The sequence below is a fragment of the Equus asinus genome, chromosome 5 (assembly GCF_041296235.1).
Source record: "Equus asinus isolate D_3611 breed Donkey chromosome 5, EquAss-T2T_v2, whole genome shotgun sequence".
Classification (NCBI taxonomy): Eukaryota; Metazoa; Chordata; class Mammalia; order Perissodactyla; family Equidae; genus Equus; species Equus asinus.
The window spans coordinates 43,805,927-43,819,271 of NC_091794.1; the positions used below are offsets into that span (position 1 = coordinate 43,805,927).

The following is a 13,345-nucleotide window of genomic DNA, read 5'->3' on the forward strand; positions in this document are numbered from 1 at the left end:
TCAGCTAACATAAGGGCGTTGAAACTGTGGGAAGAGGAGGGAGGAATGCAGCATGGTTTGATTCTGGAAGAGTCTAGCCTCACTTCCAAACTACGGCTGGTGAATCCTCTCAGGTCTGAGTAAACCCCGGGCCAGGTTATAAGAAGTTGCTAGGGAGCTTTCAGTAGATTGCTTATAAATTCCCAAGTTGTAATGCATATCATAATCTATTATGATTTTCCCTGGACTGGATGGATAATTGGCAAAATGTTTTTAAAATAAAATAAAATTGAGGAAGGAGCTTCCTTTTTTTTTTAAATTTACTTAAGACATTTATTAACCCAAATTTTGAACAATTAGTGGGAATAAAAAAGCAAAACAAAGTCTTAACAAGGGTGAGCAGTCTTATATATTTTCCTAACTGGTGTGGGGAAAAAGGATTTCTGTGAATTTGGTGATGCTTTCTTATTGAGTGCCTGCTGCAAGTCTTCCTAATGAGAGAACACTTCCTTTGACAGACTGCTCAATGCCATTGCAAAACATACAGGAATCTCTGCCTGGGTTAGACATGTAGACTACACAGATAATTTTTCATGAAAGAAATAATTTTTTTCTATGTCTCTCAGAAGTCACTGGTGGAGGGGGAGATCATTAAAGCAAGGTTAACTAGATCTGAGTTTTATGATGCCTGCAAAAATTTGCCACTCAGAGATAAAGAATTCACATTTTGTTGTAAAGAGACGCAACCCTGGCTAAAGAATAGACACAATTTCTTCAGTTGGAGACGGGGTCCTCGGAGAGGAAAAAGGGGACTCAGAAGCATCTCTATTTCCCGACCCTCTGCAGCTCCCGCCTGCTTCATTAGCCATGGGGAACATACTACTTCTAATTAAGAAGTCATTTAAAATAATTTGCAAAGAGCGGGGACATGTCAAGTGTGAAAAGTCCCTCATAGAGGAGCACTTCAGGGCTAATGATGATGAGACTGACAGCAGTATAGGACCTCAGAATCTTACTCTGGCAGCTTGAAAGAGCACCTAATTAGCACCTGTGGTTCTGTTAAAAATAAAATAAAGGGAGCAATTGATGGTCCCGGACCAGGTAATTTTCCGTGGTAAAAGCCTTCATGTGCTCCAGCGATCCTGCTCATCTAAATAAACTAATCAATAACAAGGGCAAGTTCTATTAACAGAGAAATGAATACCTCAACTGAAATGGCAAAGATAAATAGCTCAGAAAGCCAAAGAAGCTGCCAGATTCTCAGGTAGTTGTGTAAACCAATAGCAGATATTCTCTAAGATCAACTTGCATTTCTCTCTTTCGGCTTGTTAAAGAATTAACACTGGGTATATATAATGCACTGTCTTTCATGGATAAAGAAGGTGACAGCGCCATCACTTCAGAGTAGTCTCATTGGAAGGACTTGGGAGTCAGAGGGAACTCTGTTCAAATTTTTAATTTGCCACTCACTAAATGAATGATTCTGATTCTTTTTTTCAGCTTATCAAAGCGTCAGCTTCTTCGTCTGTGTGATGTAAATATTAATGCTCGCTTCACAGAGCTGTTGTGAGGACTGGTTACGATACATGGTAGGTACTAAAAAATGTAGCTATTATTGTTCATGTTGTCCAACCTTGGGGATTCATTCACTCAACAAATATCTTTTGAGTGCTCATTATATGCTAGGCTCTGTGTGTGGTCATAAACATTTGGACTACACTACTTTATCCTGTAGGTGATAATCAATGAACATATATGAAAATGAAGATGGCTATTAATTTTTAATATTTAGTTGAGGAAAATATTGTTTTATGGAACCAGTGGAATTGGTGAAATTTCTCAAAATATGACAAATATTACCATGTTTGGATGCTCCTATAATCCATTTTCCCACGTGACTCTTGGAAGGGTAGAAAGTGACTTTCATCCTCAAAGAATAAACCTTTATTAGCACTGAGGATATTGACCTGGATGTGCCATGGATTCTGAAGCAATTCTCCAAGATGAATACTCAAATCGGGTTAGTCATGACACTCTCATTAAAATAATGTAATCATCTACTTGCTATTTTGAGCAAAAAGTCTATTTGGATTTCTGTAATTTGTGTTTATTTAAAACAGTCTAAAAACGCAGCTCACACCATCAGTGGAATTATTAGCGTCAGGGGCTCTACTCTGATTTTTGTCTTAGTGGAAGGACTTGAGAAGCAGTGTGACTCTGGACTACATACAAACATGATGACTAATAGCTTATTAGGACTTCTGCTAATTTTCCCAGCCAAGTAGAAGACTTGGTTATATTCTGCTTTCATTTCCTCATTGATAATTGGGAGAGATTTGTTATCTTGTTTCTACAAGGGTTTATGTTACCTGTGTTTTAACCTTGTACTCTATGGATAACAGTGGTGGTTCTCAAACTTCAGTTGCATCAGAATCCCCTGGAGGGCTTGTTAAAACACAGATTCCCGGGTCCCGCCCTCAGTGTTTCTGATTCACTAATCTGAGCAGAGCCCAGGAATCTGCATTTTGAACATGTTTCCAGGTGATATTGATGCTACTTGTTTAGGGAGCAGCCTGTGAGAACCACCAGATGGGAGTAGTCTAGTCTAATTTTTGTCAGGTGCTACAATTACACTGGTACTAGGTAGTGCTCATATAATACATGATAGCAAAATGCTTTCCCATACAATCTCATTTTATCCTCCCCAGTAACCCTGGGAGGTAGGCATTATTAGAGCTGATTTATAGATGAGAACTGCACTGTAAGCCCTTCTGGTTTTTCTTTCCTAATAGGCTGTGAGTTCTTTGAGGCCAGATTCCTATCATATTCAATTTTGTACCTTCAACACATAGCAGGGGTCTGCCAATAAATGTTTGTAGAATGAATAGAGGCTCTGAGTCACACAAGGAGTTCGTAGTAGAGCCCAGTTTTGAACCTGGACTCCTTAAATCTTACTCTACTGCTTTTCTACTCTTGGGTCTACAACAAAAAGCAAATTTGCTCTCATACTTGAGAAGAGGTGGTAGTTTTTCTCTTTTATTCTGAAAATCCTAGGTTTAAAAAACTAGCTAGCCAAGATGATTAAAATTTGTTTTGAACTATACCGTTAACCACTGAGAGATCAGTCATGACTTACACATTTATGTTTTTCTCTTTCAACGCGACTGCTTTACCATATGCAGGCAGCCCTCAATTTGCGCAGCAGGACAGTAAAAATGAGGGTGCAAGCTGCAACTGTAAACAGTGATCTTAATTATCAATGGAGAAAGTTACATGACTTTTTTTGTCAAAACATTAAAGATTCTTTTACTGTCAGTGATAAATGTAGAGGGAAATGAAAGAAAATAAGACATACTAACTTAATACACTGCAACTTAGAACATTAGAAGCATTGGGAATTGTTCAGTTGAGGATGGAAGTGTTTTATTTCCTTGTGAATAACTTATCAAGCATAGTTTAACTGTGCTTTCATCTTTCTCATCATATAATTTATGATATGGAATGAACGTCTTTTCTATGCCTTGGAAAATTGTCATACTTCTTTCTACATTTGAATCAGTTTCCAACATTTTATCCCTTGCCCTTTCAACATTGTAAAATACCTCTGAGAGTTCTTTTAATGTGAAGTTTTTTGCTGGCATTACTTCCTCTGGGATATCTTCATCCTTTTCATCTCAGCCACTTTCCTCATTCATATTGATAAATTCTCCTCCATTAAGTTTCTCTGGCTGCACAGCTAGAGTCTCTTGAATGGTGGCATTGTCCACATTCCCACGGTCAGCTATTTCTTCTATATCTCTTTGGAATCTGAGAGTAAATTTCACAAAAGCATCTTCATCTGAGCTGCAGCTTCACCAGATAACATTAATCAACGCATGCTGACTTATGAAACAGTGAAACCATCCTTTGCCAGCAGTAAAAAGCCCTTTTTCAGTCTCCCCGTAATTATACTTTTCTTTCAATGTGGCAACTAACTTCATTTCTTTGGCCTGAATGGTAACCAAACTGATTGGGACTTGTTTTGATTTGTTTTTGTCTTTAATTCAAAGTAGAAGTAAATGCCTTATTTCAATCATAAGCAGCTTTCTGTTCCTAATGCAACTTAACTAAAATACATTGAAGCAACTTTACCTTGTTTTTTATAATCATTGGACTTTTTCAATGTTGGTTATACTGTACGTTTTTGTAGGCTTGGGTCTCATTCTATCTCCATCAACATTTTCTAATCACATACAATTTTACTTCACTTTCTGTTTTTTTGCTGCACTTTCGTCTTCATCAGCTAATTCTTTCTTTTGATTATCCATTCTTGTAAAATATCATGTGGATTTATCGCTTACCAACAAAGAGGCAACACAACCTCACGCTTTACTGTCTGTGTGTGAACTGAATAACAGATGTGGCTTGACAAATAGCTGGCAGACTGTGGAAGAAGTGATGGAGTCAGTCATTGACCATGAGGCACATTGGTTTCTATGTAGTGATTTGTGGGCTGAAGAGCTGGCAGTGAAGTTTGTACTTTATGCAGTTATTATACTTGCAGTAATATATTGTGTTTGAAATTTGAACCATGTTATTAGGAGATTAATATTGTTTAACAAAATCATGGTAAATAAATTTTGTGCATGTTGGAATGGTACAATGTGAGGACTGCCTAAAATAGAAAAAGTTTATCTGCATACTGGCTGAAAAATATTTGTATAATTTCAAAGCCATCCACTGTAAAATAGTACCCCAATATATTTTCTAAGTTGCTTAAAGAAACAACTTTCTTTTGCCTCCAGATAGACTGATTAAATTAGGAAAACCTGACATACATATTCTAATGTAGTTTAAACGTATAACATATTTGAAAGAGAGAGACAGAGAAAGAGAAAAGAGAGATATCTATAAACTCCTGTTTGTTTTTTTAAGTTCAATATAACTTAAATCAATCTGTAGAGATCATTTACAAGTTGGATGGAATATGCAAGGACTATGTTAAGATTTGATTATTTAAAGTTTTGTGTTACCCTAAGCTTCTTCCCATGATATTTCTTCCCTGTGAGTATTTCAGTGGTATAAATAAACAGACAAAGTGCTCAGCCAGACTAGGTGAGCTAGGCTCTCTGAAGGAGGGGAATTTGGATTGGTCTAAAAAATCGTTTGTCTAAGTCCCTGAGTTTTCCTTTTGTTCTATGCAAGGATTTTATTTACCCTGCTATGCACTGCTGTGATGGAACAGCTGGAGAGGTTTTTAAGCATTTATTCATTCATTTGTTCCCTAGAACTGTGCTTGGCACATAGTTGGCATTCTATAAACTCATATTTTATTCAGCCCATACTGGGCCCCAGGAATTCAAAGATAATTCAGACACTATTCTTGTGGGCACAGAACAAAGCTCCTTGTACCATGACTTCATGCTGAATCTCCAGTCCTGTACAATGATAATACTAATGGAATTTCTAATTTATTCAGTGCCTGCAATGTACCAGCAACTCTATTAGATTTTGCTGAGATTATTGCTTAGTCATCTGAAGCCAAGATTGGAGATGGAGGTTCTGCTTTCAAGGTTCATTCATATGCCTGGAAAGTTTTGCTGGCTGTTTGATAAGGGCCTCTGTTCTTCTCTGCTAGGCCTCTCCATGGGGCTACTTGAGTGGCCTTACAATATGGCAGCTGGCTACCTCCAGAAAGAATGATAAGAGGTCAAGACAAGAGCAGTAATGTTCATTATGCCTAGTTTTGAAAGCCACACATCCTCAGTATTCTCTTGGTCACACATGGCTAGCTGTAATTTCATGGGGGAGGGCACTACATGAGTGTCGATATCAGGAGGTATTTATATCTATGAGATATAAATTATCACCCGACTTTATACATGCGTAAACTGTGGCACAACTAGTAGGTGGTTAAACTGAGATTTGGATTAGAGTATTCTGGCTCCAAAGTTCATACTCTTAACCATCATGATATTGGGTAAATTATACTTTAATATTGGCCATCGTTATTAGATATTGTTTCCATATACGCTGGGTATCTGCGAATTCTTTATTCTGTCTTATTGGTCTATTTGTCATCCATATAGCAGCAGTATCACACTATTTTTATTATTATAGATTTATAATAACTTTTGATACCTGGCATAATTTCTTCACTTCATTCTTCTTCTTTATGAGATCCTAAGCTGTTCTTGGATCACAGTACTTCTATATACATTTTAGCATAGCTTGTACTATTCCACGAAGAACTCTGCTGGTGCTTTGAATGGAATTGCACTGAAACTATAGACCAATTTGGGAAGAACAAGTGTCTTTAAGATATTTTTTCTTCCTATCCTTAAATATCAGATTCTTGAATGTGCTATATATGTGAATTGACCCATCCTACCTTTTCACAGATCTGGAGACTTTTGTTAGTTCACTCAGGACAGTACTTGGCTAGTTTAGCTTTCTTTTTGCGGCAGTTACTCAATCTTGGAAAGAATTTCTTGCTTGTACTAGTTTCCCAATTTGGAAAGAAGTGTTGCCCCATTTGTATTTTATTACATGGTAACCTGTAGTTCTTGGAAAATTCCTATTATTTTTGCTTTTCTATTTTTACAGTCCTTCGCATCCTGAAAACACCCCGAGATCGCTTCAACTTTCTGATTATTATATCCGCAAACCGCAAGACCCCTTCTCAACTCTGCAGATTATTGGAAGTTTTAGACACGTCCTGCCAGATCTGCTTAGAGGAAGAGTTGAGCAGAGGTTGAGGGAAGGGAGAGGTATGTTGTGAAGAGTTGGACGCATGGTTGAAGAAGTAAGGTAATGAAAGCTCTTTGGTGACTGTTCCAGGAAGGTTCTCTTGGGCACACAACGCAGCCTGAGTGTCTCTTCTCCTTGGAGCTCATACTTACAGTACTTCTCACTCCTCATCTTACACCTCTTCAATCTCCTAGCGGGCCTGGTAGCCCTTGGAAAACAGAGACTCAACAACAAATTGTTTTGCAAAATGAAAGCACATTTCTTTTGGTTTCACTTTATGTAAACAATCTAACATTATTCCTTAATCCGTTGACTAAATATGATCCAGGCAATTTCTTATCATAAAATTAATAAATTTTCCTCCAGCTTTGGAGGAGAGGGGCTAAATTGTTAAGGTGACATTAATGCTGTAAACTCTTAGGTATCATATAGGTTCCTTTAGGGGTTTTTTTTAGTTAATAGCACCTCAGAGAATTGAAAGAAGCTATTTAGATTTCAGTAAAACCTTTCTGAACCCTAAATCTGTCTCATTATTCATAATATATAAGAAGTCCCCCAATGAAAGGAGTCTCTACAAACACAAGGCTAAGGTATTTTAATTTTAATTTTGCGAAGGCTCTGATCTTAACAAAGCTGTTTAAAAATACATGTTAATGATGAAATCCAGAGCAGGCCCTGTGGCCAAGTGGTTAAGTTCATGCACTCCTCTTTGGTGTCCCGGAGTTTTCTGGTTTGGATCCTAGGTGCAGAACTGCACACCACTCATCAAGCCATGCTGTGGTGGCATCTCATATAGAAGAAATAGAATGACTTACAACTAGGATATGCAATCATGTACCGGGGCGTTGGGGAGAAAGAGAAGAAGAGGAAGATTGGCAACAGATGTTAGCTCTGGGCCAATCTTCCTCACCAAAAAGCATTAAAAAAATAATGAAATCCATATAACCTAGGGAGAGTCCTGTGGAGTTCTAGTAGCATAGTCACTGTGGACAAATTTCTTTTCTTTTTTAAAGATTTTATTTTTCCTTCTTCTCCCCAAAGTCCCCTGGTATATAGTTGTATATTTTTAGTTGTGGGTCCCTCTAGTTGTGGCATATGGGACGCTGCCTCAGCATGGCTTGATGAGCAGTGCTGGGTCTGTGCCCAGGATCCAAACCAGTGAAACCCTGGGTCTGTGAAACCCTGGGCCGCTGAAGTGGAGTATGAGAACTTAACCACTCGGCCACTGGGCCAGCTCCTGGGCAACTTTTCTTGTGAAACTTTAATGCTCGTACCAGGAAAGGCACTGAGTACAGTGCTGACTGAAGTGAAAGTTCTCACTGTGTGAAGAGTACCCATTGCTGTTCAATATTTACTGGCATAACAGAAACACTTGGGAACAAATATTGCCTTGTACGTGTTAAGCCTCATTTAGAGCAGAACCTTTCTTCAAATGCTCCATTTGTAATCAAATTGTAGGTGGAAATGCAGCAATTCTCTAAAAGGGCAAATTCTGTGTATATTTAGGAGTATTTGCTGAGTTTCAAAGTTTTTTGTTGAGAGCAATTTGTTTTTACTTCTTCAGCCCCTTCCCTCATTTATTTCATATCCTTAAATGCACCTTTGGATATGAAAAGAAAAGATGGAGCAACGAAATAGTTCCCAGTTTCATGCTTTTGGTTGGATAATTGGCCTCAAAAAGAACTGAAACTTCAACGCAGCTATTTCGGCAGAGCTCTCTCAGATTTGTGTGATTGGGAGCAGAGCTGAAGTTCAGTCAATGCAAATTGTATCTCTCCCTCGTTTTACTTTTGGAACACAGCCCATGAGTAAAACGTGTGTTGGGGATTACCTCCAGTTTCAAAATTTTTATTTGAAAATCTTTTCCCCTACTTGGATCTACAGATCTTTCTTCTGAGGGTCCTAATGAGATGAGTGCTTTGGGTATCTAGTGCTTTGGTAAATATGACCCCCTAGACATAATGCAGATGGAAATGGGGCCTAGCCTAGTCTACCGGTGCGTGCACAGGTGCCAGGGACCACCCCCGGAAACAAAGAACTGTAGTAATTACTTTAAGTTGACTGTCCTTGTAGGACGTCAAGAACTGGGATGTGGTTAGCTTTCTTCACTCTGGAAATGCATCCTCACTGCTTTCCCCATCTCCTTTAGGCAAGAGACTCCATGATTCAGAGCTAGGACATGTTTCATGTACCATAGCCATATTCTTTCCTCCCTCCCTCCCTTACTTGCAAAAGGAGAAGAAAGAGAAATAGGAAAAGAAATCCAAGGGCACGAAGTCCAAGGGCATGGTAGCCAGACTGGTGGAGGGAGGAACGTGCAGGTGGGCAGATTGCATGGGCAGTGACAGACCTGCCTTCTGGTCATGGCGGACCAGATACCTAGCCCTTGCCCTCACTGTCCTCATATGCAGAGCTAGGAATTTAGATTCAGGTCCTTTCGACTCTAAAAGTGCATGCTATCTTAAATCCTCCCTAGGCCTCTCTCAGATGTTCTTTGCAGCCTCGCGTCCTCAGATGTGTCTGTGGACCAGCAGAACAGGCCTCACCCTGGAGCTTGTGAGAAATGTAGACAGTCGGGCGCCGCCCCAGATGTACAGAATCGGAATCTACATTTTATCAAGTTTGCTGGCTCACCCACTTGCCTGTTACAGTTTCAGAAGCTGCTCTGTGGGAAGTCTGTGATTACCTGGTTTTAGGTTAAAAACAGAGAAACAAACACCAACCAACCAATCAGTCAAACAAAGGACCATAGAGATTCACTTCTCCTGAGGTCTTTTCTGTATTGTAGGATCCTTGGACTGTGGGAAAAGTTTTGAGTGCCCATAAATATTCAGCTTGTCCCAATATTGTTTGTCCTGTATGCAGCTAGAGGCCCCGCGGGAAGGCTGTTAGGTTTATCATCCATTGCCCCCTCAGTGAAAGTGTGCAAAGACTGGTTTCTGGTTACTTGGTTCTTTTGTCCTCCTCATAGCGGCACCAAGTACACAGTGCTAGGCTTACATGCATAATGTCTTCCCTTTATAGCACATCACATAATGAAGCACTTTTAAACCTTCTGTTTTTCACAGGAGCCCAGAGCAGGAGGCAGGGCAGGCACCATTGCTTCTATGCTAAGAGCTATGAACCAAATCTTTGAAGGTTAGAGCAGTTGAATAGTTGACTGGAGGTCCCCAGGTCTCTGCCTCCAAGTCCCAGGCGCTTCCCACTTCCAGGCTCCCACCCCTTTTGGATACAGAGCATAGACTTGCATCAGGGCTGCGGTTTCCTCTCCGAGGCTCATAAAACCCTTTTTTGTGCATTTTATAAGATCTGAGACACAGAGCATAGGAAAACCAATATTAGAACGCAGGCTCCTGGAAATCCCAGGCCCAGGTAGCTCCACTGGGCCACATGTCTTCTCTCTTTATGTCTAACAGGCAGCGGGGGAGCAGACCGGGCAGCGTGGCAGGAGTCCCAGCTGGTGCGCCTGGGGCCCCGCACCAAGCTCAGACGAACCAGACACCTGACAGCCTCGGAGCTGGTGGTGAGGAAGCTGCTGGCTTTTTCCCTCTCAACTTACTTTTCTTTTATCTTCCTTCATCTTAGGAGATACGATTCCCTCCCACATATGGTTCTTACCCAAGTCCACATATTTTACTTGTTTTGAGAAGCTAGAATCAATATTTTGCTACCCACCTGTCAGGCTGCGAATACGTTTTTATTTCCAATTCTTCCTTCCATATAGGATTCTGTAGGGGGTCTAAATTTTTTTGCACCAAGAGGTGGAGCATGCAGAGCTGTCTGCTAATCTTATGTATGCAGGATTGTGGCTGAGGTTCAGTTCTGCTTTTTAGGACTGCAGTGTTTTCTGGGCAGAGCAGCTGGAAATTGGTCAATTAAAGTGTCTTGTTGGCAAGATGTTGAAACGTGAATCATTAGCAGGTTTGCTGATCTTTTGACCTGCTCCCTCTCTAAAGGCTGATTAGAAAGCTATTTTTTGGTCTGCTTTGCCTTCATTTAAGCATACATTTCATGCTTCTTACATTATGATAATTTGGCATGTCCAGTTAATGAATCTGTCAACATACTGGAGCAGAGTTGAAGTAGTAAGCTTATGTCAAGTTTTTGTGGCTGCAAAAAGCAAGAGCAAGATTCCCTTTGAGTCAGTATGAGAGATAACGGCTGTGGCGAGAGGTCTTCCCAAGGGAAATCTCATGGAATTCCTGCCACATATCAAGGAGGACTAATGTAATCAGAACCACTGAATGATCTTGGGGACTTGATTTTGTGGTGAGATATTTTCTGTGATCCATAGGGTGCTTCTCTGAATGAAAAGTAGACTCTCTGTGGCAAGTCAGTATTATTTTCCTTCAAGGCAGTTGTGGGCAGAGGACAATTCTGTTGTTACTCTCATTGCATGTATGGCCTTGAGTTTTAGCAATTTGTGAGCAATATACCTTCTTTACCTGCCTCAAAGAGACAAATTTAGTACTCTGTACACAGCGGGCATTCTGGAAATGTTTCCTGACTAATGATGTAGTTTGTTTCTGGGGCCAAGTTTGGAAAGGAGTTTTGTTAGCAGGGATGCTATCTAAAAGTTATTGCATGTGTTAATAAAAATTCCAGCAAGCTAAGCCACTTTGGGACATCATATGAAAGAGTGGGTAGCAAAAAGTTTTCTTTTAGAGAATCGGTAGATGAACTTGCTTTTTTTTTTATTTTTAAACATTGTCACCTGAGCTAACATTGTTCCCAATCTTCTTTTTTATTTTCCTTTTTCCTTTCTTCTTCTTCTCCCCAAAGCCCCCTAGTACATAGTTGTATATTCAAGTTGTAGGTCCTTCTGGTTGTGCTATGTGGGACACCGCCTCAGCGTGGCCTGAGGAGCAGTGCCGAGTCTGAGCACAGGATCCAAACTGGCGAAACTCTGGGCTGCCGAAGCAGAGGGTGCGAACTTGACCACTTGGCCATGGGGCTGGATGCTGAACTTGCTTTAAATAGGTGCTCGCAAGATGTCGATATAGGATGAATCAGTAAAACAGTAAGTTCTCCTCAACTTTTTCCAAGGTCAAGAACTGGTATATTGAATGAAGATGAGGGGAAACATTATTCTTAGGCAAATGTTTTCTTGCAAGATTTCTTTTTTTCCCCCTTGCTAGTCTGTAAATACAAGCTGGGAGACTATAGATATATTGGAGCTGGTGTTATCACTCTTTTGCAATTAAGGAGTGTACTTCTGTAATATGACCTACAAGGCCCAATATGATCTGGTGTTTTCTGACTTTGCAACCTACCCCTGTACTTTTCTACCTGCTCACTTACTCATTCCTTTCTGTAGTGGCCTTTTTCCCACTCCTTGAGTGGTTTCAGAGTCATTGAACCTGCTGGATAAAGGTAGGTTCAGAACAAGTATTGCTTTTTCAGAAAGCATTCCCCAGTCCCCCAATCAAAATTAGTCTCCCTTTTGTGCTATTTCAAGCATCATATTTTTCCTTATAGAACCTATCAGCACTTATATATCTTGTATAATTGTTCTTATTTCAGGATGAGCTACCAAGAGAAATTTGTGTGTGGTCACATTCTGTATGGAGAGTTTGAACACCAGGTCACTCTTGGGAAGCATGCGAACGCATCTCAAAGCACCTGGGACACCGTAGAAGCCAGAGGGCAGTAGGCTGACAGGACTGTGGTGCTCGTGCTGCATTCCCCTGCTTTCCTAACTCAACTCTCAGTCTGCCTGGTGTAAAATAGGGCCCATGCTAACTGTCTCATGAGGCTCTTGTCGGAATGTAATTGCATAAGATGTTTCAACCATGGCACTTAGTAGGTACTCAAGCACATCTTAATTCCCTTCAGATGGTTGGCCTGGCAAATTCCTTCAAAGAGCTGTTTCTTGAAAGGGAAAGACAATAAAATAGTTCCATGTTGGTACAAATGTGAACCTTGCTGGTGAAGATGTCACACACCCCACCTTTTTGGATAGTAATTTGGTAATATATGCTAAGAAGCTCAAAAAGTTTCATACCACTGGTCCCTGTGATCGTACCTCTGAGGATCCATCTTAATTTTCACTAAAGATGTAGAAAAAATTTTGTATTTGATGATGTTCATTACCACATTATTACAATCACAAATTGGAAATAATTTAAATGTCCAACAGTAAGGAGATGATTATATAATGTGTGGTGTTTCTGCAGGATGGAATATTATGCAACCATTACAAATAATGCCTTCAGGGAATTGTTAATAACATGGGAAAATAATGATAATAATGTTAAAAAGAGCGGACTACGAAATTATATATTTCATGATCCCAGTTTTATTATAAAAATGCAAGGTAGCATACTAAATATTAAGAATGTCTAGCACATTTATTAAAAACTTATGTGCTGGATATTGTGGGACGATTTACACACATTAGCTTCAAAACAGTTCTATCATCATTCACCTGTGCATGTGAGGAACTCAAGGTTTAACCTTATTAGTAATTTTCTCTTAAATCCTTAATTACTAGAACTGGAGCTGGAATTTGGGCTCCTAAATGACCTTTCTACGTCCAAGCATAGTACCTCCTCACCCTTCCATTCGTTCTCTGTCCTTACTGCAGCAGACAAATCACCTTGAGACATAAATTTGATTATTTGATTTTCTAGTGCTC

At 39.8% G+C, this 13,345-nt stretch overlaps 1 long non-coding RNA gene across 1 annotated transcript; it reads left to right on the plus strand.

Moving 5' to 3' along the window:
* The first annotated feature begins 1,474 nt into the window (after positions 1-1,474).
* Positions 1,475-11,728, plus strand: LOC139045410 (uncharacterized). The gene is made up of 4 exons (XR_011503743.1): positions 1,475-1,568; positions 6,565-6,728; positions 10,125-10,231; positions 11,491-11,728. It is a non-coding gene; the product is annotated as an uncharacterized lncRNA (long non-coding RNA).
* Positions 11,729-13,345: the final 1,617 nt, after the last annotated feature.